The 4,426-nt window shown below is 36.5% G+C and overlaps 1 pseudogene; it reads left to right on the top strand.

Annotated features, from left to right (window-relative positions):
- Positions 1 to 3,484: 3,484 nt before the first annotated feature.
- Positions 3,485 to 4,220, top strand: LOC114097298 (L-lactate dehydrogenase B chain-like; annotated as a pseudogene).
- The last annotated feature ends 206 nt before the right edge of the window (positions 4,221 to 4,426 follow it).

The raw sequence follows: 4,426 nt of genomic DNA, 5'->3' as shown, positions 1-4,426 counted from the left end.
GACTTTTTGTTTTTAATGTATCAAAATTTTTTTATTTTGGGATAGTCTTATTGGGTTGAATCTGATTGGTGAACTTTGGCCTTCCTATACTAGATATTTGATATTTGTATCTTTCTACAGGTTTGGAAAGTTTTCTGTTAATCTTTAAAATAAACATTCTACCACTTTGTCATTCTCAAGCCTCTCTTTGATACCAATGACATATATATAGATTTATTTTTTGATCATGTCCCACAGATCCTATAAGTATTCTTCACTCAATTCTCATTCTCTTTTTTATTCTCTTGTGTTTTCAAGTAGCCCATCTTCAAGTTCTTTGACTTTCTTGTGCTTCATCATTTTGATGTTGGTGCTAATATGTAATTCATTTTTGCTATTGTGTTTTTCAACTTCAGTAGTTCTGGGGATTGAACCAAGGAACATTTTATCACTAAGCTACATCCCAAATGTGATGGAATATGTGAATATAAACATTCAAAAAGCTCAGTGAAATTCAAGTAAGATGAACTCAGAGACCCACATTACAATGCATTATAATCAAATTTTCAAAGTAAAAAATAGAATCCTGTTAGCAACAAGAGAGGTGACTTGTTACATATAAGGGATCCATCCTCCACAAGATTATCAGATTTCTCAAGATAAATCAATGGTGGCCAATAGTCAATGATCCAGTGATACATTTTAGATCTTAATTGTCTCTCAAAGGACATGTGTTGAAAGTTTGGTCACTGTCCTGTAGCACTTTGGGGAGATGATGCAACTTTTATGAAGTGGGGCCTAGTGGAAGGAAGTTATGTCACTAGGGGTATGCCCTTAGAGGAGATATTGGGACCCTAACCCCTTTCACTCTTTCCTTCCCAGCTGCCATGAAGAGAACAGAGTTCCTCTGCCACATGCTCGCTGCCATAATGTATCTTTATATGCAGGCAAAACTGTTTTTCAAAATTGAGGGTTAAATTTTTTTCTTTATCTAGGAAGATAAAAGTCATTACTATTATACCTGGCTTGCAAGAAATGTTCAATGGAGCCCAGCAAAGAGAAATGAAATATTACAACACAGTAACTTGAAACCATAGGAAGAGATAAAGATTTCAATAAAGGTAAATACCTGGGTAATTATAAAAGCTAGTATTATTGTAATCATGGAAATAACATGATTTATGATGCTAATTGTCAGGATCCAATTTGACATGACTACAGCCATCTTGGTGATAACCACTGTCTTGCCTATCGGGTGCTCCTGGCATACATTCCAAAACCTGTAGGATAAATAAGATAATAAGACCATATATTGTACCAGGAATTAAGGCCTGGACTGTCTCTGACAATTGCTGTGTTAATAGTTTCTGAGAAAGCCCAGGTGTATTCTGGTTGGCTAGGTTAGCATATAAGCCCCTTCCTCCTGTCCTGGGGTATCTTGCTTCTGCCTGAGTCCCTAATAAGTTGCATTTTGTATGATCCTGGATTTGCCCACCTGGTTCTTCAGTCATAGCACCTTTTGTTTTGGGTGGCCGGTTCTGGTACACTGGGTTATTTCCAGAACTCTAATATATTTGAAAATCAGAGTTGTTAGTCTGATAGCTATTATTATTATTATTATTATTATTATTATTATTCACAGTTTGTAACTTCATGTTTTGTTTTATACATTGTTTAATATACTAATGCCTTCAAGCAAATATTAGTGTAGGTTTTGGGCACACAGTATATAAAGCTGTAATTTTGTGACAAGGGAAAGGAGTGAGGTGGGGATGGTCTTGTAAGGAGCAATTGTTTGTATGAAAATTAAGCTGGTATGAATTCAAATTAGAGTATTACCTTGTTATGATGTTTAATGTAATCTCCATCATAATCATAGAGAAAACAGTTATGCACAAAAGGAAGTAGAAAAGAAATTCAAATATTTCACTACCAAAAAATTATGTCTAAAAGAAGACAGTAATACAGGGAATGAAGGACCAGAAAAGGCATTTATTCACTTTTTAGTTGTAGATGGACACAATACCTTTATTTTGTTTATTTAGTTTTATGTGGTGCTGGGGATCAAACCCAGTGCCTCACATGTGCTGGGCAAGTGCTCTATCACTGAGCTGCAACCCCAGCCCCACAAAAGACATTATAATATAGAAAACAGCAAAGAGAGAGAAGTCCTTCCTTTTCAGTAATATAAATATTTACAAAAGGCTTATACTTTCAAATCAAAGACAGAAATCTGAAAAGGAAAATTACAAAAGCAATTCTGATTACAATAATAATTGAAAAATAAAATATTGAGGGATTAAAATAGCCAAAGAGCTGGGAAGACTAATCCCAGCAGCTTGGAAAGCTGAGGCAGGGGGAATCAAAAGTTCAAGGCCATAAGCAACTTCATAAGACCCTGACCCAAAATTTAAAAAAGGAGATGGGGGTGGGGATGTAGCTCGATAGTAAAGTACCCCTGGGATGAATCCCCAGTACGAAAAATAAATACGCTGAAGAAGTGAGATTTGTACAAGGAAAACAACAAAATATTGCTGAAAGAAATTTAAGACATAAATAAATGGAAACATATCCTATTCATGAATTGGAAAACTTCATTGTTCAAAAGTAAGTGAAATGAAATTTCACTATCCAAGGCAATCTATAGACTTTATTCCATCTCTATTAAAACAGCAATGGCTGTTTCTGTTTATTCTTTGTAGAAACATAAAAGCCCATCCTATATATCATGTAGAATATTAAGAGATCTTGAATAGCTAACTAAGTAGGCTGGGGATGTAGCTTGGCAGTAGGAGCATTTGCCTACTGTGTGTGAGACCCTGGATTCAGTCTCCAACACTGAAAAAAAAAAAAAGGAGGATGTACACTTCATGATTAGTATAGAGGTAGTATAATCAAAATCTTGTAATACTGCAGTAAAGACTGGAGATGAAGCTCAGTAGTAGAGCACTTGCCTACCCTCTGGGTACTGGGGTCAATCCCCAGTACCCAGAGAGTAGGGGAAGTACAAAAGTTTGAACAAAGGAACAAAAGAAATATGCAAAAAACAGCAAAATGACAAATATGAATCAATCATGTCAATTACATTAAATGTTTAAATGGCAGCCTTTACAGAAAAATTCATCATATCCCTTTGCAGAAGAGGCAAAGATCTAAAACAGTAAGATCAGATTAGTGAGTATTAGACAAGCTACTATTGTGTGTGCTGTCAACATTCTGGAAAATTCTACCATTGAATTTGCCCTTGAGGATGTTTTGGAAGGTAAGCTCAATAGGAAAATGGTGAAAATAAGCATGGGAGCATGTTTCTTCAGACATAAAAATTTGGCAGATAGGGGAGGCTGAGGCAGGAGGATTGCAAATTCAAGGCCAGCCTTAGCAACTTCACAAGACTGTTTCTCAAAATAAAAAGGACTAGGTAGCTCAGTGGTAAAGCATCCCTGGGTTCAATCCCCACCACCATAAAAAAAGAAAAGAAAAAAAATTGGTTGGTAAAGATGAATTCATGACTGCAGATTCTAAATTTCTGGTATTGCAGCAATCCACTGGCAAGAAGAGGAGAGTTGTCTCAATCTTGTGCAGAGAAATGTTAATATTTTCAAATTCATTACTCCTCAGATTGTCAAATACAGTCCTGACATTACATCATAATTGTTTCTAACCCAGTAAGCATACTTATATGTGTTACCTGGAAACTGTTACCCAAACACTCTTGATTGAATGTGGGTGCAAACTGAATTTTGTTAGATTTCACTATCTTTTGACTGAAAGATTTGGCATTAATTTCAACAGCTGCCATGGATGGATTTTGGGAGAACATGGCAAATCGAGTGTGCTGCGAGTGTGGCTGGAGTGGAGTAAACATGGCAAGTGTTCCTCTCCAGGATCTGAATGTAGCAATGGATAATGATAGTAAAAACTGGAAGTAAGTACATAAGATGGTTGGTTGGCAGTGCCTGCGAATTCATCAAGCTAAAAGGATTGATCAACTGGACTATAGGATTAATAAATGTAGTTCTCATTGAATCCCTATTCAAAAACCTATCCAGGATTCATCCAAAGTTAGCAGTGACAAAGGAGCTGTATGGCATTGAGAGTGAAATCTTGAGTTTTCCATGTATTCTCAATCCTGGGGGATTAGCCAGCATTATCAATCAGAGCTGAAGAATAATGAGAATGCTCAGCTCAAGAAAAGTACAGATACCTTGTAGGACATCCAGAAGGACCTAAAAGACCCATGACTTATGATTAACCCTGAGCTTTTAATTTCTTTTTGAGAGAGAGAGAGAGAGAGAATATTTTAATATTTATTTTTTAGTTTTCGGCAGACACAACATCTTTCTTTGTATGTGGTGCTGAGGATTGAACCCAGGCCGCACGCATGCCAGGCGAGTGCGCTACCGCTTGAGCCACATCCCCAGCCCAAAGCCTTTAGTTTTTATCCATG

The sequence above is a fragment of the Marmota flaviventris genome, chromosome 18, assembly GCF_047511675.1.
Source record: "Marmota flaviventris isolate mMarFla1 chromosome 18, mMarFla1.hap1, whole genome shotgun sequence".
Classification (NCBI taxonomy): domain Eukaryota; kingdom Metazoa; phylum Chordata; class Mammalia; order Rodentia; family Sciuridae; genus Marmota; species Marmota flaviventris.
Note: the sequence above shows the minus strand (reverse complement) of the source record. Positions and strands in the feature narration are given on the sequence as shown.